Consider the following 27,825-nt stretch of genomic DNA (forward strand, 5'->3'; position numbering starts at 1 on the left):
AGTTATTTGAGAAATCTACTATTATAATGTTGTGGAGATGAGGTTGTTGATGTTACTCAAAGTACCCCTATACTACTTAGTGACCTTGCAAAAACAAGTAACCTTATCAACTTTGTATATGGAATTTATGATGTTGTGCATCGTGGTTTATTTAAAATTCAATGCAACATAGAAACCTACTTCTATGTTGTTTTATATTGCACTTACTTCTTCAATTATTGAACAAGTCCATGCAATGCGTTTGCAGGTAAATTTGGTTGATTTCCTAAGTGTTGCTACCAAGAAATAGGTAATTATTCAAAACATTCTTTATATAAATACCATAGACCATTCTTTTTTTTACATCTTGATTGTTCATTCTTTTATCCCTGTCTATGAAGATAGGGATGTTGACAGATGTATGAAGTTAATTATTTTTTTGGTAATAAAATGATTGAGGTATGGGATTCTTAGTAATGGGCAAGGGAGAGAAAAAAATATCCTAGCTCCTCCAAAATGATGAAGTTTTTGAGAATGTCTATCAATAGTGCTTCACAGTTCATGTAAGAATATGTAGAAGAAAAATGTGATTTAAAAGACAAATGTCAATGTGTTTTCAAATAATTGCCCAAAGGTGAAAAGTAATAAAAATATCATTTTCAATGGTTCACAAATCGGGCATTATGTGACACTGTTAAACAATAAAACCTTCAAAATGTTATGCACTATGGCTAATTCTTATATGTTGATGTTGAATCTATAGAGGCTTGTGATAAAACCTTAACTACAAGGTTTGCTTGGTAGTGAAATCCATGAATAATAGCAATAATAATAGCTATCTTGCATCTATCTCTCACCCCACTTAGCAGTCTAGGCTGGGGTTGATGGGGATCCTCCTCATAAGTCCTTTGCATAGTCAATTTTCAGTAGTTTCTATAATTTTCAAGCTTCTTTTAATATGCCTCTTTTAACTATCACTCATTACAACTATGAAGAAAATGGAGAGGGATGTTGTAATAAAAGACTTAATAGTTTTTATGTATGATGTATTTTGACATAAGAAATAATTGATTTTAAAAAAATATAATATTAATATTATTTGTAATGTTTTATGTAATTATAGTATTGTTATTGGTGAATTGATTGCCTCATTTTAATTATATTTTTAGCCAAAAACAAGTTCATTACTAAAACATTAAGTCCAAATTGAGCTTTGTTTAAATCCAAATGAATATAGTAATTGTGTTAAATATATGTTCAATATAATAACATAGGCATGTAGCAAGTCTAAGAATAATGTATCATGGAGGCCTCAAAAATTGCCAAGTAGAAGGTAAGAAAAGTGTAGCCAAAGTAAACATTTTTCTAAAAAATAGAAAATAAGTTGAAGTCCATAGCCAAATCCTTTATTTATCTTTATGAATATTTAAGGTCCTCAAAGAAGTTAATAAGACCACAACCAAACATAAGGATGGAGTGATTTTAGGCTAGAAAAAAATTGGGTTATAGATCAAGCACAATTGTTATGATTTCAAATTGATAAGAAATTGAACCAAAATAAAGTCTTGCTACTTTGAAACTTCATAAAGTATAATTTTATGGGTGGAATTCTTCATATTTGTATGCTAGAAATAGTGCATCTTTAACATGAATTATGGAAATGGTTGTAGATTCTACTGGTTTTCTTTTCTCTTCTTTATTTTTCCTATTAGTGATAAAACCAAACCATGTTTGATTTATCGAGATATGTGTTTCTTGATTGGCATGATTTCTTGTAGCCATATCTATGTGAACAAAATAAAAAATCTAGTCTTTTTGAAATTTCATGCCTTCAATAGCTCGATTGTGGTAATTAATTAACAAAAATAATATTTTATTCGATTTTAATACAATTACAAAAACATTAAGTTGGAAATGGATATAACATTGTCCATGTATTTAAGATATTGAAGAATTTTAGGCTTTCTCTCAATTGAATAGAAATAAAATTATAACTGAATAGAAATAAAATTATAATTTCATAAATTCCATAACATTCCACAAAGGTTTCTAGAAGATAGTCAGATGAATTTTTTGGTTGAAAAAATCAAGTATAATTCTATGTTGTGCTTGGTTTTCTACTCAGTACATCCTACCTCCTACCTCTTTTCATATAAACACATGCTTTCTATGCTCACCAATTTTCTATCTATCATTTTAATTATTGTGGAATTCTTATTTGTAAGCACTTATCATCTTGTTTGAAGAGACTTTGATTACGAACTTCACAACATTGAAAGAATATTAAACCTTGTAAGGATGAAAGAAGACAATCTTCTTTAGTTCTATGTCAATTTGATCCTCTCTTACTATTCAAATTCTTTGTTGTAGACTTTGATGTTCTTCTAGGCACCTAAATTCTTATTTTTAATTTTTAATTTTATGGTAGGATTTGAAGACATTTTCTTATTGAAATGCTTTTTTTTGTAGACTTTGATGTTCTTCTAAGGAAACAATTTGTAGAGTTGGAGTCTTTAGTTGAAGTGGCATTACATGATGATTGTGTGAACACCTGAGTTCTTAGTTTTAAATTTCATGGTAAGGTTTGAAGACATTTTCATACTATTAAGTAAATTGTGCAAGCAATTATCAATGTAAATCTAGGTGTAAATTATATAAAGTTCACAATCTAATGTATTTCCAGAACACTCATGCTTCATATCATGAAAGAGAAGAGTATATGGATTTGAATGTGTAAAAATAACAAAGGAAATTTGAAAAGACACTAAGAAGGGGTATAGGAAGATGAGACAAGACTTCAAATTACCATATTTACAATCTTTAATATTGAATGATCACATCATGCCAACTCAAATTTTCCATCTACTGAAGTTGTTTGTGTTGAAAGATAATAACGGATAAACTTCAAACCTACAATGGATCTTTAAATTATACCATTTATATTCGTTTATTATAATCTAATTGTGCTTTGAAATGGATAAATATCTATCTTTATATATTGTGTATGTATTGTTAACTTTCTATTCTAAACAAAATTAAAGTTATTATAGAACATTTCTCATTTGATTATTAAAAAAAGAAGTATACAAATAGATTTTCAATACCACCTACAAAAAATATATATATACAAACATAACAATCTAAAATATCATTTTTTAAATACTTTAATAGATAAAAAATAAAAAATAAAAAAATATCCCATGCATAAATTAAATTGTGATCTCTCACATGTTAACAAGTATATATATTTTGGTGAACATTGACATCTCCTCTCCTCTCCCGGGGGATGTGGTTCTTATGGTGGGGGATAGGCCTTGGTCACACCTGCTGGACTTTGAAGGCCCCCCTTCCATTGCAGGAGATGCTTTTCTACGGGTCATCTTGCTTCAGACTGCTCTATTTCATGCCACAAAGGGGTTTCTACATGGTGGAAGAATGCTACTGCCGATCACTTAACAGTCAATGCTCCTGACTTTGTGTCTGTTGGCTCCTCTCATGAAGATGATGTCGATGTTGTGCCCCTCATGGCTACTGATCTCATGTAGCCCCTTTTGTGGTCTCTTCTCCTAAAGTCCCAACTTCTGTTTCTCCTATTCTCCAGCCATGTTCTTTTGTTGTTGGATCTACTTCTGCTACTACTATCTCGTCACAACCTGTTGTTGCTATCTCATCATAGCCTGTTGTTGCTCTTCAACAACCTTTTGATGCTCTTTTGCAGCACCATGTTGACACTACTATTTGTAACCTTGCAGGGCCCCTTCCGATTGATTTTGATGGACCTAGTGACAGCATCGCCTGGACTATGGTTGCTCGTAGGTGGAAGGGAAAGTCTTCTCCCCTGCCCCAATCCCCCCCTCGTTGGGGTTTGGGTGTTTCACCCCCCTTGAGGGGGGTCTTTTTGTTTTCCAGTTAGATTGTTCTTCTTCCTTGTTTGACTGTGTTTGTTCTAACTACCTATGGACGATTGTTCTTCTACCAACATCATTTCTCTTGATGTTGCTTGTTTTTTGTTGATAGTTTTTTACTATGTTAAAGATCAACGCCCTAATTAACGCTGCCTTAATAAAAAACAAGTATATATTTTCCTATACACAAATTAAATTGTGGTCTCCCACATTTTAACAAATATAAACATTTTCCTATGGACGTGATCATTGCACCCCTTCGAGTGTAAGTGCTATAATAAATATCAGATTTCAGATATTAAAATTGAATATGATCGACCAATTTCACATTCAGACCTTCTCTCTGCTATAAATTCTACAATGGAATCTCTGTTTCCTGGTCTTATGAAATTGGGTTGGAATGCCTGCTGAGGTTGGAGTTGAAGTCCTTTCACAATGTCAGACGTGTCTACAAAATCTGGAACGCCGCATTGAAAAGCCCCAGTTTTTATCAAGAAAGAAAAAGATTGAACATCTCCGAGCAACGGATTTGTCTGCTCCAGAAAGTAGACGGCATTTGCGACAGAGTAGCGGTATACGACCTGAAGGAGAACTCGTGCAAAAGTCTGCCACCCATTCCCACACAAATTCGCGGCGTCTGTTACTTCCATTTCGTAAAACAAAAACTCGTTTTTATCAAGGATGTATTTTGCGACTCTACAAAAAGTTGTGTGTGGTTGTACGATTTTCGGAGTAGTGATTCGAAATGGCGACAGGGTGCCAAAATGCCAATGGATTTGCAGAATGGATTTGCCTGCGCAGCGGATGAGAAGGGGGGATTAATTTATGCGGCTGGAGGGTTTGGTGATGATGGGGATTTGTAGCGCTTCTGTTTACAATGTGGAGGAGGACAAGTGGGATATTCTCCCCGACATGAACACTTACCTGGAGTTCTTTTTAGGTACTTTTGCTGACGGCAAGTTTTATGTAATGAGTCACCCGTCTGGGCCTAGCTTTGAGGTTTTTGATTCCTACGCAAGAAGCTGGAAAACTATGGAGAATAGATTCAACAATTGGTGTCGTTTTGTAAGTGCATTTGGGCGTTTGCATGGCTTGTCTGTTAGTGGATTGATTAAATATGACGACAGCCAAGATAATCTTAACATTCATTGACTTTGCTGTAGTGGTTAGCAATAAAATCTTTGTGGGCAAAAAGGATGGAAAACTATGGAGAATAGATTCAACAATTGGTGTCGTTTTGTAAGTGCATTTGGGCGTTTGCATGGCTTGTCTGTTAGTGGATTGATTAAATATGACGACAGCCAAGATAATCTTAACATTCATTGACTTTGCTGTAGTGGTTAGCAATAAAATCTTTGTGGGCAAAAATGATCCCATTGAAGGTCAAGATTTTTATATGCTCGCACCTCCAAGTGAGACAGGAGGACCACTCAAGTTGATTGCCTTTGAGAGACCATCAGGCCTCGAGGGTTCTACTATATGTGTTGCAACCCTGGATCTCTAATAGCTTCCATCATTATTTGTTTCCTTTAATAGATGGAATAAATTGAATCAAAAGTATCCTCTCTGCCAGCACTCTGTCCTCAAAGAAAGAAAAATAATCATTTAGTCTATGGCAGGGTGCTTTCAAATTTTGATGCTGTAGCCTCTCAAACAGTGTAAAATTTATATTCTTACAATTAGGTTTTTCCAATTTCTGTTTTTGTAAATGGATTCCTGAGAAATCATGTTATCTATATTGCTTGGATGCTAATCTTCTAACTGCTTTGCACTTTTTATTTGTTCTATTTCCATATTTTCATTTGTGTTGCAAATACATTCTGTTGTGAGTATTAGGTCATTGAAGAGTCATCTTTAAATCATGTTATTTTTCAGATTTCTTCTTTGGGTTTCTTTTTCAATAGAATTTTTTTTTTTTCTGATTCGGAAGTCTGAAATCTTTCAACTACTTTGCACTTTTTATTTGTATTATTTCTATGTTCTAGGACATTTTGTTGTGAAAACTAGGTCATTGAAGAATCATATTTAAATCATGTTGTCTTCTAGGTTTCCTCTTTAGGTTTGATCTGTCTTGAAAGAAAAAAATGCTATTCTGATTTAGAAGTCGGAAATCTTCTAACTGCTCTACACTTTTTAAATGTACTGTTTCCATGTTATTCTCATTTCTGATGATAAGACATTCTGTTGTGAAAACTAGGTCATTGAAGAATCATCTTTTAAATCATGGTTTTCCCTTTGGTTTTGATTTCCCTTGATAGAGAAAAATGCTATTCTGATTTGGAAGTCTTGAGAAATTGTGTTCTTCAAATTTGGGTTATAAATAGTATTGCCTTTGAATTTGGGTTGGTGAGGATTTATATTCTTTTTCTTTTTTAAGGTTTCTTATACCTTCGTAAGAATTCTTGTTGTAATCATCTGAGTTGTTGAGAAATCATTCTGGTTTGAATTGATAGTTGAAGATTCATGTCTCTGGATTTGGATTTTGAGACACCTTAGTGTGCTCCCCTTTAAATTTTTTTCAATCTTGCTTTCCAAATAAGATGATTGAAACATCTTGTAATTACTTTGGATTGAGACATTAAGAATCCTTGCTCTGTTACTTTGGTTCTTTCCAAATGGTAGAAAGGATGTGGTTTTATACATTGAACTACTAGTATACTTACTATATTTTTTTTTTCGCTTTGTGATAAATCCCCCATGTTCAGTGGAAAGAGAGACTGTTCAACACTTTTGATTGTTCAAGAGAAAAGATAACAAGATTGATATATGTGGTAACTGGAAACATAGTCCCTGGTTCCCGGTGGTACAAATTATCCAAAATCAACTGGCTTTTGATCTTGTTTTGATATATTTCTGAGAAACCATTCTCATAAATACTGTCGTGCTTGGCTCTCTGCACGCATACAGATGGACTGCCATAAATTCATTTGCCCTAGCACATTATTGGTGAGGTCAGCCATTTGGAGTCCCACGAGCCCTCCTTGACCCCCAACATGAAACTCGGGAAGCTGTATAACTCAGAGCTTTATTTTAGGGAGCATAAAAGTTGTAATTTGGATGGTAGGCAGGCTAGAAACAACTTCCATCAGCCGAGGACTAACTTGTTATTGTTTTCATCTCATACCACCTATTTCACAAACATCGAAGTTATGAAAATCTAATATTATGAAAAAGAAGAGCATTTCATGTTGTAAGCATCTAAATGATGTTTGAGTTCACATTTTTTTCAATACAAGGAAAGAGTTCAGAACCGTCTTTTTGTTTTGCATCAACAGTTACTATTTCTACTTATCACATCTAATATTTTTGGGAAACCCCAAAAAACTCTCATGATTCTGAAAATGATGATGTTGAGCAATCAATTAAACAACATTTAAGTTTGAATTCCTGCAATCTCTGTTCTTCACATCATACATTCCTTACGCAAAAAGTATACTGAGAAAAATAACTCAGGAGAACTTGAGGCTTGGATGATCAGATTTAAATGAGATGGTTTAATTAAATAAATAATTTTTTTAACAAGTTAAGATATAATGTAGACTTGATGTCGATTGATGGAAGCACAATGATGATAGGTTATTTAAATGTGGAAGTGAATTCATGTTCCCCAAAGATTTGTTGTGTGCTTCAATGGGCATGGCTAAGAGCAATTCTTTGATCAATCTGATGGAGTATGTACCCAACAATGGTTAAAAATGACCATCTACTTAATATTAGAAAACATAACATTGCAGCTATATGTGAGACATCTGTGCATTTTGGTTTTTGTTTTGTTAGGTTTTTCTAGAGATTATAATACACATCGATAGTTTTCTTTGAACCTTTTAGAAAACACAGCTTTATTACTATCTAATGGCTGCCCACAAACTTTAACATTAGACAATGGTTCAAATAACAAATTTATTTCCGGTTTAGAGATTGTTTATAAGGCTCTGCTTATTCTTTCTTGGTTAGGAGATCAAACCTGACTGAACTGAAGATATGAACAATATACAAGCTAAAGTTATAAATAATACAAATACTACTTGAACTTGAGAAGGGAACAATATATAGAAAATCTACAAAGAACACCCTATGTGAATTTCTTTAAATAAATGTAGGTGATGAATCAGTTTTCTTCAGAATTGGGAAATATCCAAGGTTGCATGGGTACTTGTACCCAGCCCCTGGGTACTCGTACCGGAGACTTGGACGCGTATCCCGCACCGGAAACTTGGTTGGAAACGTCTCCATAGAGAGGAGACTTCCTGCTAACGTATCCACCCATCTCCCACCGTCTCCAAGCCAAACAAAAAAAAGGAAACCTTTAAATGTTCAAAAAAAAAAAACACAAGCAACAAAATAATCAAAATGTAGTACAAACGGAAGAAAAACAATGCTCAAAACAAATGCAGGTCACAAGGATTTCTTAAAACGTTGCAACAGCCATTACTAGATTATTATATTATATTTAATGTTCAATGTCATTATATTTCAGAATTTCTGTAAATTATTAAATTATATTTAAAAGAAATTGGCATCTCCAAGTACCCACGTCTCTTATTTTGAAAAAATAACCGTACAAGTACTAGCACCAGTCTCCAAAATCTCCAAGTACCCCGTACCTGTGCAACCTTGAAAATATCTTATATAAGATGACAACCATCTAACAAAATAGCACCTAGAGATTGTATAAATCAGAAGTTCTGTAGATGGATCTAAAATGATTTCTCATCCCGTATTATCACATAAAAAGGAATCACCAATTTGAGAGTAGGTGCACATGTTTCTTGAGCAAGCATGTTCTGCTATGAAGTAAGACGAGCCTAGCTTCACTTTTTGAACTCTGCATCTTCAGATGAATCTATATCATCTGGGTATCAAACATTCAAAGAAGAGGGATGGCCTTTGATCCAATGGGCATTGGGGATGAGATGAACGCCAGTGCCCACTGGCCAATGAACGGCTACAAGTGTAAGATGTTGCCAACTAGGGTAATAGTTTGTGGTTTTGTGAGTTCACAGAAGAATTCTCCCAAATATGCATTTAGGTTCCAAATCTGCAACGTTTTTGGTGCTAATTTTAATGTATTCTATATCATAGATCTCAGGAGAAAGTGTTAATTTTTTCCATATGGCGTGGGAGTTTCTTGTCATTCTTGTCTAACAAACCTTCACTATGACAATTGTCTTCTTGGTTGCTGCAACTACAATGGCAATTCGAAATGAATCTTACACACAATGTTAATTTTGGCATATTGATTTTGTGCTTTGAAGAAGGTTTTAATGAGAATGACACTCTTAACATGATCATATATCTGCATCGACTTCCATAACAGCACACTCCTCTCAAATCAGCTTTGTCAAATAAGTGATTTTTTATGAAATCCCTTCAAATAACTTCTATGACATGAAAAACAATAAAAACTTGTGTTTAACGACATGAAACAAGAAAAATGGCTTGTAAACTATAAGCCTAGGATGGGACATTGATCTACATAGGCAATGGACTTGAGGCGCATGATAATAATATTGTTGAAGCTTGAGATAGTTTTTGATCAGAAGCTCAACCCTAATCATATTCGCCTCTCATGAGATTCAGTGAAGATACACGTGATTTTCTTACGGAAACGATCATCCAGCTACGATGCACCAATGTATTAGTTATGGTATATGAGAATAATTTATGCATTGGTACATTCTAGAGGCCAGATAGCTACTGCCTTCTCATACCATATTCAAAATTTGGGCAGAGGTGTAAAAGCCAAACATGAAAATTTTCTACACAAAATAATATTACACTCAATTTTTTTCAATACAATTTTTTAGGAGTATTATCTCTTAAATTAAGAATTAGTATAACCTCGTATAACCATTCTTTTATTTGGACAAGTTGTTCTAACTATTTGTAATACAATCTTGTATAACCAAATACAATAATATTCTAATAATACTAACAATAATATTAAGTTGTTTGTCAACAACTTAATATTTGTTACACATACTTATAATACTAATTTAAACATTTAACAGTAATCTCTAATAGATCCAAATGAAATTTCCTTCTCAACACCACCCTCCCAAGGGAAGAAATAATATAGTTGAGGAGTGGCCATCATGGTAACATAAGCCCCCAAAATAAGCTCATTCATGAAATTCAAAAGCCTTTTGTTTGGACACAGCAAAATTAGCAAAATAACTACACACATAATGAGGACCATGACAAAGAATTGTGTATGCATTGTTAGCTTCCACAAAGAAAAAGAGGAGAAACCATTTGGTAAAGTTGTGGATAGCATCTAGATTAATCACATGTGAGACCCATGAAAAATCACATGGTTATGAAGTATGATTTCAAATGATATGCATCAATAATAAAATAGCTAATAAGAATAAATTTTTCAAACCATTTACATGTAAAATCAAAATCAATAATAGAAAGAGCAACATCTAGTGAATTACTAAAATCCATGCCTCATGGTATATCCTGAATTTTTTTTTTCCAAGGTTCTTCTATAGTAGTGCATTTTCTTTCTCATATCCCTAAAAGGGTAGCTACCCTAAGGGCAAGAAACCCTAAAAGCTTCTACAATAAGTGTAGGTGAGAATAAAAATATTGATACACAATTGCAAAGCTATATGGCAAATACAAAGCAAGGGAAACAAGCATGCAAACAAAAATCAACCTATCTTTCTCTCTTCAGCTCTTTGGAGGCAACATAGAGAGGACATTGAATATGTAAAATTGTAAACTTGTCACGTTGCCAAAATATTATTTTTTCCTCTACATAATGACTAATTGATGAGGTAAAAAATTGTGGCCAATGACTTCAAATAATCACTAAATTTGACCAACTAATGTTGATGTTGATCTAAATCCAATGAATTAGTGACCCTAAATTGAAGGCTTTTGGTGTCACAAGAATTTTTAAGGTGAAAAGATAGGAATCAACCTTTAAATGTCATAAATTTTTGTACTTGTTGATTAATAATATGTTCTTATACCTTTAGTATTATTATAAATGCACTCAAACCAGCCCTCCAGCACTCTTTGGTGCCCTTTCTTGACCTTGCATATCTACTTTGCTCCATACTTAATTATAGGTGGATCTCTTAGTTAATGTTTGCTTATAAAAAGTATTTTCAATGAACAATGAGCAAAGAACATAAATGTAAGTGGGTTAAAATAAAGTGCCAATTTTACAAACATTGATCTTCATGGGCCTTTTAATTTTTCAAGCTTGCATCAACAAAAAATGCAAGAGGTACCCCATTTTGGGTCTTATGCTTGAATGGTTACAAAGAAACAATAGTTGGGTACTATATTGAAAAGAGGGTTAAATTAACATGTTTTAGAAACATCTTTTTAAATTTTGTATCACGAACATGCAACAAATGTAGCCAAGTCAATGCGCATACATAATATCAAGGTAAACCCATAATAATAAGTCCCAAAATTGGGACATTAAATTTTTCAATTCAAATGGGAGTGAAAAGTAGGAAATACCTATGTTTGAAGACATTTCCTTGAACAAAGGAACCTTTGTTCAAAGTACTTTCAAATAATAGACATTGGATGGTATAGTTGAAGGGGATATCAATTTAAATGGTATATAAATGATATATAATTTGGTGTAAATGGAACAATATTTTCCATCTACTTATTGGAGGTAATAGAGGTCTAGTTGTAGCCAACATTGACATTCTTATTGCCTATCACATCTTGAAGACTTTAAGGAATACTTCATTTTGGTTAATCAAGCCTTGAGAAGAAGATATTTTCTGTCCTTATGCATTGGCCTATTCATGCATGGTCTAGTGATAAGTCCACACCATTAACCTTTGTTGATTATCCCTAGCCTTAGATTAAAATATTGAGTTGTTTCTAACTTTGTTAATGACTAAGCCCTATTATTTTTGTCCTTAAGAGATCAAGTTTTTATTCAAGATGTTTCTCTTTGAAGTATTTGTGACTCTATAGTCTTGAATCAAGTTGTGAGTTGTATTTAATCAGGCTTGCTAAAGTAGTCAAGAGATTTGCCAAGTGTGTGGAATAGTCGATATTAAGGTACATAATGCTTTCTTACTTCTTCTCTTGAAACAAGGCTAATTTCATACAAGATTACATATGTGTATGATATTTTGATATTCAACCCAAAATGATATAAAGTTGTAAAACATGGACCCTTGCATACAAATTACTCTAGGGTTGCTTCTTCAAATGTCTCCTCTTATGCTTCTAGATTTATATATCATTATTAGGATAGAGGCAAAAATAATCATAGGAATACCTCATCTATCTTTGCAAGTAGTTGCATACATTACCAAAGCCATGTCAAGACCTTTATGCATATATAAAAAAAACTAACCAACCTTGAAATCCATATACAATTGCTAGAACTCAATGCATCACAACCTAATTCCTATCCAACTACATCCAAAAAATGAGTCTCAAGCCTCTTGTGCCATCTTGAAAACTCTTATGAAAATATAGATGCTTCCATGCAAGAACTTATAGATGTTTGAAACTAAATATAGATGCTTGAGCGTAATTTCTTATTTGAATCCCAATTTATTGTCACAAATTTAGAAATTTAAACCTCCTCACATGTTATCTTCACTTGGTCATAAAAGGTGAGTCCATAATCTTAAATAATTAGTTAGGGGAAACTCAACTTGTTAGTAATGTTTATAATCCAAATGGATCAAATGCTCGTTATGATTATGGAACTAATATAAGTGACTCTTCATTCCATGTAAGTCATGTGAACGAAGAGGGAGATGTGTGCTCTAATTTTTAACTTACTCACCTGATCACTAATGGTGATGATGCTTATGTTGTGGCCCACTCGGAGGAATGTCAGCCATAAAAAGTCTCAATTCCGAGATCCGGTATGAGGGCCTAAAAAAAATAGGGCAACGTCTATCCAGCACCCAGAATTTATCATTGACCGTATTTAATAATTATTTGAAAAAAAACACTCAGTTATATTTGAATTTTTAATTATTTTAAAAACATGATCAAATGATAAATTTGGGTGCTGCATAGACAATGGCACAGGGAACTTAAGAGGACTTCAAATTATCAGCGACATTTTTGATCACGCCCCTTCTTTCATATTATTGAGGGTCTATTAGCAAAATTATGTGGGGTCGGTTTTGGGGGTGGGTGGGAGGAGGAATTTCAACAAAGTTCTTTTTGTTCCTCCTACCCCAATGAAGCGTAGAGGAATGAACCACTCTTCTGTTTACAGAAATAGATGGCATCTCTAGTTGGCACCCTATATACCTATATGGCGCCCAGATCTCTATAGATGGGCATCTCATCTACAGTTGCCACCTATCTGTATGGGCCTCTAGCATCTCATCTATAGTTGGCACTCGACCGACTAGACTGAAGGGCATTTGACTACATACTAAAGTTTTGTGACTACATATAGATAGATAGGGTAGTTCTACATCCGGGTAGGGACCCTATCTCTATATAGGCCACTATCCATAGCTCCTGTAGAGGTTAGGTTGAGGAGGGAGTGTAGCGCCAGATAGATAGGGCTCATATCAGTCCGAGTGCCCCCCTCATATATAGATGGAGATGGGGATGGGGTTAGGCCGCTCCACCGGGCTACAGATCCAAATCTGAACCAAGCCTAGAGATCTGAATCTGAACCAAGTGGCTCTAGTTCGCCCCAGATATTCACTCTCCCTATCACCTATCTATATATAGGGGAGCATAAATGCCCTACCGATCGGCTGAAGTCGATGCTCCCTAGCCGAGCGGGCGGGTAACCCCTCAATCGGGTGACCTATAGTCCATACAGATACAGTCTTGGTGATGCAACCCATACTCACCTCCCCTCTATTGGAATGCGGAATGCGGTTATTGTTTGATGAACTTCCTTGTTTTGTCTTCGTTGATTATAATGATGCAACTAATTAAGACCTTGTAGCATTTTTTTGTCTACATAAGGATGAGATAGATTGTTCTACACTTAATAATGAATATGCTGATAAAAATGATAGTAATTATGAAGAACTTGCCTTTAAGGATAGTAAGAATGTGATCATGTGGATTTATATGGTAGCCTATTTCTTTTGTATAAGGCATATATTTTTCCCATTTGTTTCTTTGGTGTAAGGATGATGAACAATAAGAATGTTGCAAGTCTAATTATAGTGGTTTTGTTGCAATAGATTACAACATAGAATACAAAATAGAGAGACATTTATGGAATAACCCAATCCTTCACTTGAAGTGTCTCATAGCATTGCATTGTGTGTTGATGGTTTAACTTATGTTTTGAATTATCCACGTGATTAAAACATGGGAAAATGTATCAACATTGATGATATGAATATGTGCATAATACCACTTGTTAGTGAATTGGAAATAGTGCACAAGTGAATTCAAGGTTTTATCCTTTGATGAAAGTCCTATATCATTCCTTCAGGATATATATGTTCTACACCTATTCTTGAATAATTCTCTTAGGACATGCATACATATGTAGGAGATGTTAGGATACAACATATAAACACGTATAAAAATCAACATGTATTTTAGCTTGACTACATGATTGAAGTGGAAGCATTTCAATTTGAAACTCAATAATATGTGTTGTATGTTGATCAATATTGCAGGTAAGTACCTTATTATTTTCCTTATGATTCTATTGCATTTACCTTTAGCTTCTATTTCATTAATATTAGTTGATATGATCATAATACAATTTTGAAAGGTGATTTTTATTTCTCAACTATAAGCTCATTTTTACTACTCTTATTGTTAAGTCTAATGCACCATGGGTTACCCTAGATGTGAGTAACATATTTAATAGTTAGGCGAAGCTTGACTTATTGGTGTTCCTTTTAGCTACTTGAAAACTATAGAGCTCATCATGGGTAGCATTGCAACTATCTATTCACCATTGAAACTTGACTCTGACATGGGCATGTGACATGTTTTGTGCTATTGGGTCTAGATCACTATCAATTCAAATATGAGTGGTTCTATCTTGAGGGTTGTATTTGACAAGGGTATGATGACACATTCAATTTTCCTATGGTATTATGACATATAAGTTCCATGTAGGGATTAACCTACAACATGCTCCTAGAGTTACTTGCAACCTTATAGATTGAATACCCAATACATTTAATCAATTTCCTACATAACCCATTAGAGAAAAGCATGTACACAACCTTACATAATAACCATTATGCATATATCAAAGAGACAAGCCACAAGACAACGCAATATATAACTTAGAAAACCATCAAGAAGGAAAAACCTTGCCTCCAAAAGCATCCATACTCCATCTATTATTCAACAAATAAGAAATGCATGCACTTACAAAGTTACAAGGAATTCTTCTAAAACATCAAGCCTCTCTAACGCATCCTCCATGTACCCAAGGACGAATCCACACATCCCATGTCATACTTTACATATGCCCACTGATCTAGTCAATCTTAACGACTAAGCATGTTCTTCCTTATATAGACTCAAGATCACACAAATATAACTAAGTGTTATGATAAAACCATGTGAGCACAAGACCATTGAACCCTCATTTAATATCGAGTACTAAGTTTGCACTGTATTAATATTTCCTCAATATTAAATTAAATATATTTGTCCAATGTGAGACCCCATATTAAATATATTTCCCAATGTTACATACAACAAATAAAGTGACCCCAATAATGTTAACTCCTAGTGATGCATGTACTTATATGTCCTCCTAGGTGCACCACACACATACTAATAAAATAAACATTATTCAAGGTCTACAACACCTTATTCCAACATCATCCCACTTGTTGTATACATTGTATTTAAAATTAAATCAATGAATACATCATAGCCATTCATGAACATGAATCTCTAGCATGATTTTTTGCTCCATCAAGATACCTACAATAAAACGAAAGTGACTGTAATCTCAAGCAAGAAATTCTCATCCTCCAACATGCTACCTATGGAAGAAAAGGAACAAGCCAAGATGAAGATGCACCAATCCAAGAACACAAGCATAGAATTCAATGTGATAACAAAGGCTCCAAGTTGTTGTCATGAGGCACAAAACCCATATGATTGAAAATGACATCCACAATACATGCCAATACAACCAACTGTCCATACTTCTAAGGTATCAATAACATCAATAAACTCATATTGATCACATATGTCAACTCATAAACCACAATCAATCTCCCTATATCACACTTGTCAATGAAGAACATACATATACAACAACTCCCACTGCATGGGTAATTTCAAATCTAAAAACAAGCTCAAGGCATATCAAGTCTACCAATCAACATTCACATCAAGGTGTGATAAGTAATAAAAAAAATTAGTGCCAAGAACAAATACAATGATCCACACATGCAACACATATAGCTGCATACTCTTTCCCAGTATATCACCATCCTCCAAAACCATGTAATCATGAATCTCATGGAATAAACCATAGAATGAAGAGAGAAAATATATAAACCATAACATGTCCTTCTACTAGCACCTCAAAGAAGCAATGTTATGTCAAGTATGATCTCCACCAAAACAGCCCAAATGAAAACCCATAACAAAACCAAATTCAATTCAATCTCTTAGATCAAAAAAACATATGTATCATGTATAATGTCAATCATGGATGTAAGCCTCTCAAACCAAGGAAATCAAACTCAATATATATCCAATCCCAAAAAAGGAAACCAACCCAATAAAACATCTCCTAAAATCCTCATAATGACATCAGAATATCACCTCATATCCACAAACAGATAACCATGGTATCCATCCCTCAAAATGAATCCTCCAAAACTAACCATATATCCATAGCTCAAGATCCATATCTAAGAAAATAAAGCATAATGCACCTAAAAGGAACAATGGACAATACCTCTCAAGTGATAAACCATCGAGTAGACCAAGAGTGTAGAATGAGAATGCTCCTCTAGGATAACCAAGTCATCATAACTCACTCCAAGAACAATCTCCTCTCAAGTCCATACCAGGTGAAAGCTCCTTGGTCTTCCTACTAAAACTACCAACTATCTCAACGTATATCTCAAATCACAAGACAACACCAACATCACCTAAGTCTCCAAGTATCCATGAGAACCTGTAACCAATCAATCCATGTTAAACATCAAATGCAACACATGTGTAACCATGAAGCTCCAAATAAATGATCAATGTACTCAATACCAAGAGAACCAAACAAGATCACTATCAAAGTTTGAACTACAAAATCAAGAACCTAAACATGACATTATGATCTAACTATCTCCTACTAGGAAATCACATACAATCTTTGCAAACATCCTAGTCACAAGAGAACATATATCATGTCAGAATTAAAAATTGGTATACAAAGTATAAAAAGACATTATATCATGTACACTTTAAACCAAGAACAAACATCTCAAATCACATGTAGATAACCATTTGTAAAAAGTGAGCTAAAAAATGTGAAAGAATCCTTCTACAATAATAGGCTCTAAGAGAACCTCGAAGCATCTACATACACTAAATAAGGTCATCCACCATCAAATGGTTACCCCACATCATTGCCAATAACTTCCAATGAACTATTATATTGAGTCACACATGGCATCACAATAACCATCTCCTAAATGAAGATCATTCAAGTCCACACACACAAAATTGAAATGTCAATAACAAGTAGAATCAAGATCTCCAAGCCAAGATGATACAACTACCAAAAAACCATCTGGAATCTATCTTACATATCAATACATCATTGTCAAAATCTCCCACTGAAAAAGTGTAACCAAGTGTAGAGTCGTAAGTTGCACCCCTATGCAATCTCTTGCTTAGATAGGCTCTATTTCAGCATATATGGACTCTCGAATCCAACCCCATTCATCCTAGCTCAATTCCACATCTCATTTCGGCTGCTCCTTCCCATTTTGGACCTTAGATCCCAATTTGGGGCCACATTGGAGGGAACAAGGTTCTTAGGGTGACCCGCTCCCAGGAGCGGGCCAATCAATGTGCCTTGCTCCCTAATGTTTGTGCCTGAATACAAACCACTTAACGGTCAACTTGGTTAAGCGAAATTTTTTTTCCTGTGTTAGCGTGTTTCAAGTTTTGCACCCCAAAATTCTTTGAAGAGGTATATAAGCAAGTCCTCACTCATTTTAGTTCTAGCTCTCAAGAATGAATATAGAACACGAATGAACGTGAGAATAAAGCAAGGAAGAAATTAAATTCAAGCATTCAAGGAATTTCATCCCATCATATTCTTCATTATGGCAACCTTCAACAATCTTCATGCAAGCATGTCTTTATAATGTCATTTTAGGTCTTTTTGTGGAGTCGTGCTATTGCATCAACATTTGTGATCATCCTAAAAGAACCATTTGCATCATCAAGGTATAAGACATTCTCATTCTCGGATCTAACCTTGATGACATATCAACATGCTTTCCTTTCAAGTACATTTCAATTCAATTTCAAGGTTGACTCCAACACCGGTGTTTGACTTAGGCAAACCCATTTCTACCCAACATTTTCACTCTTTTTTGTGTGCAGGAATAGGTGATAGATCCATGAAAAATAGGTATAAATCAAGCAAGTGGAGATCTACAATCTACAAGTTTTTGGAGCTGAAACTCCCTAGAGTGGGCCGAACAAGATGCCTCGGTCCTAGGAGTAGGTCGAGTTGGGTGCCTTGCTCCCTCTATTTTTTCTTGAGATTTTTTCTACAGGTTGGTTATAGTCTACTCTACTGAATCTTCTTCTAGAATTGGTCTACCAATTCACTGTCTCCTTGTGCACACAAAAAGGTCATCTTGTCACCCTATTTTGTATCCTTCTTTCTAAATTATAGAGTTATCTTTCAAGTACCCCATGAGGGACCACTGAATTCACCTTGTGCCTGAGAACATCTTGGTCCAAGTGGATCATTCTCCCTCTTAAAGTGATTAAAGCAAAAGTAGACCTAAGCTTCCTAGTTTGCCCATACAAGCTATTGAACCTTATTTCCCCACATCACATTTTGGTGAACCAAACATATCTTATACTTGCATTACTTCTAATCGTCAGTTTTAGATCTAATTCATGTGCATTGTATTGATTCATATTTGCAATCATTTCTAAAAAATATAGCTTATTCACTCATAGTTTTATTCATCATATAGCTAGTTCACCATACATTACATCTTGGTGAACCTAGCGTGTCCTATACTTCCATCTTCTGATTTTCAGATCTGATTCAGGCATATTGCATTATTCATAACGGAATTCAATAAATCTGATTGGTTTGGTATTTCACATGTGATTACATTGCTTCTTAGTTACATTTATCATAATCATGTGTTGTAAAATGGTTTCTTTGACTTCATGTTGCTTATTTTCATTCATAGTACTCTTGCTTATGACATCATTAGAATTTCAAAGATATTTCCTACTTGTGAATCATTTCTCAAATCTTTTATCCATGTTAGATGTTGTTTTATGATGATATCCTTAATAAAATGCATAGCATGTGTAGATCACATAAGAGCTTTTGTAGAAAGTGATAATCCTAGAGATGACATTGAAATAAACAACACTTGTACCTCCCCTAGTTTATCTTTTGTTAATGAGGCTAGAGTCCATACTCCAAGACTCTCTCCTCACAAGGATACCTTGGTGCACGAGGGACAAGCTAAGCATGTTAATTTAACTAATTCAATCACTCTGTATCCTTCTTATTCTCCTACATCTTATCATTGCTATCAAAATATTCTAAAACAAAATGATGTCATGCACTTTATTCATGATCTATCTCCTCCCATAACATTAAGCAATGATGAAGATTTAGATGACCCTCCTTCCAAACCTACAAAAGACGACATGAATAATGATGGTAGAAAGGAGAATCTCCCTACAAAGGATATTCCTTCTTCATCTACTCATCCCTTTGGCCCTTTAACTTATCCTTACACAACAAATTTTAAGTAAATTCATGATCAAAGTTCCTCTCCTTCACAGTGAAAAACATCCTATGAGGTTGGCTATGGTATGATTTCAAAACAAGGCTATAGAGGACAAGGACTTAGAAAGCATGAACAAGGGATCGAGGTCCATATAGATCTTCCCTTACAATCTACTACAAAAGGTTTAGGATATCCCAATTCATCAACAACTATGGATGATGTCTGTAAGGTTCAAATGCTTGAGTATTTTGAAAAACATAGAAACTATTGTCCATATAAAGACTCTTCTTCATCAACCAATCCTCCTCCTCCCTTATCAAATCTTTTACCACAATAAAAAAAACCTTCTTCTTCCACAAGTATATCTTACCCTACATCTCAAGAGACAAGACCCATCCATATTGATAATCATGAACAATTAGCTACAAGAATCTTTTGGAGGTTGAAATATGACAAGAATTTTACTTTTCCTTTCATAAGATATGTCAATAATTATAAGAACAAAGATGGTGATGTGTATTGTATCTTTCGTCATATTTATTCTCATTCTCTTGGAAATTGTAAAACTTTTAAGGAATTTGTTCAAGATCGATATGATAAAGCTCATATTACTCTCACAACTGATCTCATTCTTTTTCTCATTGAAAAGGTTGTGCCTTAGCACCTCCTTTTCCTATTATGTTGATCCACACCTTGTAATCTTAGTAGTTTACCTTTTAAGGGACTCTTTGTTTTGCATGTTGTTATTCTTTCATTTTCAATCTTACTTTGTGGGCAATATAATAGCTCCTTTTCCTTGGCCTTCATGCTTGGGGGGGAAAGGATTATATTTCTTATTCTTTCTAATGACCCACTTTTTTCTTCCTTGGTTGGGTGGTATTTTCTTATGATACGATGTCAATTCTTGTGTGGAATTGTTTTTTTTCTCAAGGATTCTCACTTATGCAAGAGGTGTATATCTTTTGGTACAACCTCTCCATCACTTGATGATGTATGTCTATTTTAAACAATACCCTCACTTGGAGCCAAAAACTGTGTTATCCTTCATCAAGAATCTCTTTACCTAGCAATGGGAGGAAGGTGTGAATTCTTGTTCTCCATCCTTTTTTTTGGTTCAATGATGTTATTTTTGTTCAATATTTGCTTATGGAGGTAGATGTCTTTGAGAAAATCTCTTCATCCTTCTTCTTGTATCCCTCAAAAGGACCCCTTTACACTTGTTGCAAGATATCTCACAATTATCTCTTTCTTGTCTCACAAGAGTTATGCCTCTTTGGCTAGCATTGCATGAACATTATTATTTAGGGATATCTCCTTGCCAATTGAAGGTGTGTATTCGTGTTCTTCTTTTCCTTAAGATGTCACTATAGCTCTACGCTGACATCTTAAGGAGGGGGGCATATATGCGACCTCCTTATGTATTATATAGTGGATATCCTTGGAGACAATGCTTTCTTTGGTTATCCTTATGCACTGTTTATTGCAGCTTTCCTTGGAGATAATGCTTTCCTTGGTTATTCGTTTGCACCATTTATTGTGAATTTCCTTGGAGACAATGCTTTCCTTGGTTATCCTTTTGCACAAATTATTATAGATTTTGTTGGAGAAAATGATTTCTTTGGTTATCCTTTTGCACCATTTTTAGCATATTTCCTTGGAGACAATGCTTTCCTAGGTTATCCTTTTGAAATGCTTATTGTAGATTTCCTTGAAAATAATGATTTCCTTGGTTATCCTTTTTGCACCATTTTTGGCAGATTTCTTTGGAGTCAATTATTTCCTTGGTTATCCTTGGCATGGGTTGACTAGAAGAACACACTTGCTAGACTATTCAACTTTCTCTTTGCATCAAACTCACTTGGGATGAGTGGAACTATCATAACACAACTTACTAGGCTATTTTCTACTCTCCCTTCCACTTTCATGGATCGCCTAGCATAACACATCTTGCTAGTCCATGGAATTTATGCTCTCCTTGTCTCTCCTTTATGATCCCATAACATACTTTTCTAGTTGATTGGACCATGGAGTCTTATCTCATCTTTGATGTGTGCTCTTGCTCTTTCCAAGTGACAAATTGTTCTTTTGCAATAGCATTCTGAGAGTGATATTAGTGGTTGAGACATTTTGATTCAAGTTCTCTTCAACTAGTTGACTTGGAGCTTTTTTTTTTAGTACTGACCCTTAGTTTGTGGTCTTTTGTTTCTGGATTGTCTTTGTTTGTTTTTTGTGTGTCCTTGCACGTGGTTGTGTGAGTTAGGATCGTTGGCTTGGGGTTGGTTTGGGGCCTTGTTCCCTTAAACTTAGTGATGTCTTATCTCTTTGAAGGCTTGACCAATGCCCCTCTCTCTTTATATTTCTTCTACTTTACCATGAGTATGTGTGTAGGCTCATACTCCCACTAAAGTGGGGGATAAATGTAGCATTGTAAATTGTATCCCTATGTAATTTCTTGCTCATCTAGGCCCTATTTTAGCATGTATGGCTTCCTACATTCGACTCTATTTATTATAGTTCAATTGCACATCTTATTCTAGCTTCTCCTTCCCATTTTGGACCTTAGATCCCAATTTGGGGCCACATTGGAGGGAGCAAGGTGCCTAGGGAAACCTGCTCTCGAGAGCGGGCCAATCAAAGCACCCTGCTCCCCAATGTTTGGCCCCAAATTCAAACTACTTAAAGACTATCTCCGTTAAGCGGGAAATATTTTCCCGTATCGGCCTACTTTGAGTTTTGAACCCTGAAATTTTTGGGAGAGGTAAAGAAGCAAGGCATCCTCCCTCATTTTAGGCCTGACTCTCAAGAATGAATATAGAATGTGACTGAATAGTAGAATAAAGCAAGGAAGAAATTCAATTCAAGCATTCAAGGCATTTCATGCCACCGTATTCTTCATTGTGTCAACCTTCAACAACCGTCATGCAGGCATGTCTTTTTTGATGTCCTTTTAGGTCTTTTTATGCAGTCATAATATTGCATCAACATTTGTGATCATCTTCAAAGAAGCATTTGCACTATCAAGGTATAAGGCATTCTCATTCCTAGATCTAGCCTATACTACATACCAAAATGCTTTCCTTTCAAGTACATTTCAATTTAATTTTAAGGTTGATTCCAAAATTGGGGTATGACTTTAAAAAACCCATTTCTACCCCAACATTTTCCCTCTTTTCTATATGCAGGAACAAGTGACAAACTCATGGAAACAAGTACATAGCAAGTAGGTGGAGATCTATGGTTTTCAATTCGTGAGAGCTAAAAATGTCGAGAGCGGGTCTAGTAGGGTGCCTCAGTCTTGGAATCAAGTTGAGCTAGGAATCTTTCTCCCTCCAACTTTTCCTGATTTTTAGTTTGTAGGTTGATTACAATCCACTTTGTTGGATCTTCTTCTGGAATTGATTTGCCAATTCACTGTCTCCCTATGCACACATAAAGGTCACCTTGTCACCCTATATCACATCCTTATTTCTAAATTGCAGAGTCGTCTTTCAAGTACCCCCACAAGGGACCACTAAATTCACCTTGTGCCTAAGAACATCTTGGGCCAAGTTGATCATTCTCCCTCTCAATGTGATTAAAGCGAAAATAGTCCTAAGCTTCCTAGTTTGCCTATACAATCTAGTGAACCCTGTTTGCCCACATCACATTGTGACATGCTACAAGTCCAAACAACTGACTATCCAAGTACTTTAATCATCCATCCTCTCATCTCAAAACAAGCATACTAATGTATAAATGACCATAGACTTGTAGATCAAAACACTAAAACATGTAAACTCGTCATCACATTAGTAACTTGTAGACTAAGAGATCAAAGAAGATAATCATGTAGACCACATCACTCAAACACCAAATCATATTCACATCTAATTTGTCAAACATGTCCACAAATGAGTAACCATAGTCAAGAAACTAATCAAGCACCCAAGAGATAAGAACAAACTCCTAACATCAAACCAAAACACTACCAAACCACTACAAACCTGATCATGTTGTGTCAATACACAAATGTACCTATATATCCATGGCACAATAATCAATACCATGGTTCTACCTACACTCAACTATCACCCAGACAAGATTCCAAGTATTGAATCATGTCCAATCATGTCCTCAAACTAGAAGACAAACTCAGTACCTATCACCATCAAACTACAACTCTGAAAACAATTGCAAACATATACCAAGAAGCATCAAATTTGAAAATTAGTTTTGTCATCATAAATATTACATGAAAACATGTTCTCCCTCAAGGTTTCACCTCTTGACTTGTCCAAATCCTCACATAGTCATACCTAGAATCTCAAACACCTACAAGTGATCAAACAGTTACTCAACTCTCTCTACACCACAAACTCAAAATTCATCAGCATCATTGGGTAGTACGTTGTACATGTTCTCCAACGCCTCTTTGAAATTGAAGAATTGATTTTGTATTCAAAAGTTATGCTCAAAACCATGTGTCATAGAAAATTTGGCTTCAAGGCCCCAAAAACCTATGAAACGATAAAATAAGGGAACCGGGTCTATACTACTATGTAGCTCTCAAAGAGAGCTTTTTGTCAACTATAAGAAGTTGAAAATTGACTACCTAGATGAAAGTTATGCCCATTAGAAATAATAATAATAGCCAATTTGCCTATATAGGCAAGCTTTTGTGGACCCCACTCACATCTCCAAATGAATTTAATTTTTAAAAAATTCAAAAATTTCCAAAAGGGGGACTCTATTACCTTTTTAAACTTCATCTAATCTCATTTTAAATTCAAAATAGAGTGGGGGTGGTTTAAAGTCTTTTGATTTAATTTTATATTAGAAAAAAATTATGATTAAAGAATGGAAAGTTAATATTTGTTTTGTTATGGTGGTAATGGAGGGCATTGACCAAGTGGGCTAACCATACTTCTACTAAAGTACTATCAGTTTAGGGTTTGGTACATGGTTTGGAGACCTTACCCCCAAAACTCTCATTTTTAAAACTAACTTTTATTTGCAAGAATTTTAAAAGGTGACGGAGTTTTATTTTTAAAGATTTTTTCTTTCTAAAGATTTATTTTTAATTTCATGGGATTAATTTAATCTTTTATTTATAATGGCTCTGCGACTGTATGGTCGAGGGTCTAGGGGATAAATATTTTTTCATTTTCTCCAAAATAGGTTGAATTTTATATCATTTTTCTTTTCTTGGCATATTGGATCCAATGGTGGGGTTCATATTGTCTCAAGAGGTCATTTGTAAAATTTCTCATATGAAAACTCATTTCAAAAAAACCTTTTGACCCATTTGTTGGCAAGCCCCAAATCTGCCATCAACCCATTATAACAACAAATTTAAAGCCCTCACATCCATAATAAACTTGTAAATGTTCTTTATACTTTGTAATGTCTCAAATATTTCCTACAAAGCCATTGCTTCAACCTTGCATCTAATCCACTCAAGCTAGGGTTATACTACAAAATCCAACCATTAAAGCTCTAATACCACTTGTTAGGAAATAATGCATCAAAATCCAATTCATTTAATCTATTTCCTACATAACTCATGAGAGAAATCATGCATACAAGCATATACAATAACAATTATGCATAAATCAAATAGACAAGCCACAAGATAACATAAGATATACCTTGGAAAAACCCTCAAGAGAGAAAAACCTAGCCTCCAAAAGCATCTATACTCCATCTATTATTCAAACAAAGAAGCAATACATACACTTATAGAGTTACAATAAATACTTCTAAAACATAATGCAAGGTGTACAACACCTTATCCCAGCAATAACTAGTCTTGAGGCTACATGTCAATGTTGTAAAAAGTTTGATTGTGTCATCTTGGTGTTGGTGAAATAAATGTTGCTACAAAGGGTCAAAGTCTTCCTATGCTCTAAAATTGTGCCAAGCAGTTGCATCTTGTCAAATTTAAGGTATGGAGGAGAACTATATATATTTTCTTCATGGTTGTAATAGGAGTGATCTTCAAATATCTTAGGACAAAAATTGCCAACTATATGCTATTGGCTAGCAATGGATGTAGTTTGAATTTTGTAAAGGCTAAAAATATTTTCTTGTAAGCTATGGAAAGGATTAGTCTTATAGATGTTGTATCTATGGACGAATCTCCCTATGATAGACTATAACACTTTACATGACCCTTTGAACCTATCTATTGAAGGGGTGTTGTTGATCCAAATGGATTATTAAATAATGTCTAGATGTGTGATCCCTCTAATATTTATTCTTGTGAATGTTTGTAAATTTGGTTCCATTGTTGATTTGCAAGTATGTTCTTGTGTTGTTTACAAGATTTGAGTTCGTTGTTGAATGGAGTAGGCACCAATCTAGATGGTCAAAATTTGACGATATTCAAGTTAATATAGATTATTTGTTGGTTCCTCTTGGTAGATTAGGAGTAGATTAGGTTTTACATTATCTAATGATTCAATTATGTAACTTATGGCATATATTAGGTAAGTTAAATTTGTATTGATCATTAGAGAACCACAATAGTCTTCCTTTCTTCTTGCAAATTAGCTTTAAACTTGTATATAAAGGTATATAATTATTGAATCACTTGGTGCATATGCAAGAATGATTTTAGTCTACTTTTGGAGGTCTTAACACTAATATGAGCTTAGTGATATATTTTGGAGTTTGTAATGCATAGGACATGGTTGCTTAAGCACCTTGTGTCTAATTGTCTATTTCTCTTTAATTTATCTTTTTGAAGTCCTTAGGGAATACCCATTTGTCCTAAAAGAGTAAAGAAAGAATTTCCTCCCTTATGCATTGGTGTATTCTTGCCATTGTCTAACCATAAATCCAACCCATTACCGTGTACTAAATTTTTCAAGAATTAGATTTTGGTGTATTCATTTAGAATTTGTGGAGATACAAGTTTATATCCTAAATCTATTTATGACCCCTCACATGTGACTCTTTGTGTTCCATAATTAAATAAAATTCACCATGTGTGACTCTTGAAATCCACCAAGGGCCTGTCTACACTCCAAGTTGTCCCATGCAATTTGCCTTGTCCCATGTGACCTTTCACCTTCTAATGCTTTTTCATTTGTCATCCCAAATAATTTTTTCCATCTTAGGGGAAATTATATTTATCCTTTATGCATCATCCTATTCTTGTCATAATATAGCCATATGTCCAACCCATTACCCTTTGTTAAATATTCTCTAGCCTTAGGTTTTGGTGTTTATCTTTAGGATTTTTGGAGATACAAGTATGAATTTGAATGTTATACATGACCCCTCACACCACACACATGAATATTCAATCAAAATTCCTCATGGTGGTTCTCCACATCCCACATTGTCTCATATGACCTTTCATCTTTTGTGACCCCAAATTATGTTTTTAATTCCAATGTCGCATACAATAGTATATGAGGAAAAATCAACTTAGCAACCAAGTGTGGTGTCCCATTCCATGAAGGCCACAATTTACAACAAAAATAATGCATTATGGAATACAACACACCTTCCTAACAACAATATTACAATGACATTATGCAACATACTTTTCCAATAATATTTTCTTATCCCTATTGTTTTGGAGTATTCACCAACCTTTTGTACACCATCAAAATATCCCAAAGTTGCATATTAAGGTCTTTTCTCAACCTTTGTGGATTGACCAAGATTTGGACATTCTTTCTAAGCATCTTTTCCACCATAACCTATCTTGGTTAACATCTTAAAACCAAATCATTTAGTGTCCTCATCAGAACTACAAAAAAAAAATTGATGGGAAGTGATGCCCTCCTAAATGGCACAAGGTTAGTCTAAGATCAAAGAACACAAAAACACACAAAACATTAGTGTTGATCAATCAAAAACTAATCTATGAAGGCATACCAAAAGAGACACTAAAAAGCATGTTAATGTATCTAATAAACGAAACAAAGATTATGAGGCATCTCCAACTGCCTCTTAGCATGGCCTTAGCTTCTTCTCCCTTGTTCCTCTCCTCTCCAAGTTCCAAAATAGTGTAGCTCTCA

At 34.5% G+C, this 27,825-nt stretch overlaps 1 protein-coding gene across 2 annotated transcripts in view; it reads right to left on the bottom strand.

The window, feature by feature from the left end:
- Positions 1-16,082: 16,082 nt before the first annotated feature.
- The window catches only part of LOC131031383 (pentatricopeptide repeat-containing protein At2g13600), a 29,456-nt gene continuing 17,713 nt past the window's right edge, over positions 16,083-27,825 (bottom strand). For both annotated transcript variants that reach the window (XM_059214223.1, XM_057962493.2), the window contains exon 3: positions 16,083-16,989. The gene's annotated coding sequence lies outside the window, so the exon portion shown is untranslated. The remainder of the gene's footprint in view (positions 16,990-27,825) is intronic.

Source organism: Cryptomeria japonica, chromosome 11 (genome assembly GCF_030272615.1).
Source record: "Cryptomeria japonica chromosome 11, Sugi_1.0, whole genome shotgun sequence".
Lineage (NCBI taxonomy): Eukaryota > Viridiplantae > Streptophyta > Pinopsida > Cupressales > Cupressaceae > Cryptomeria > Cryptomeria japonica.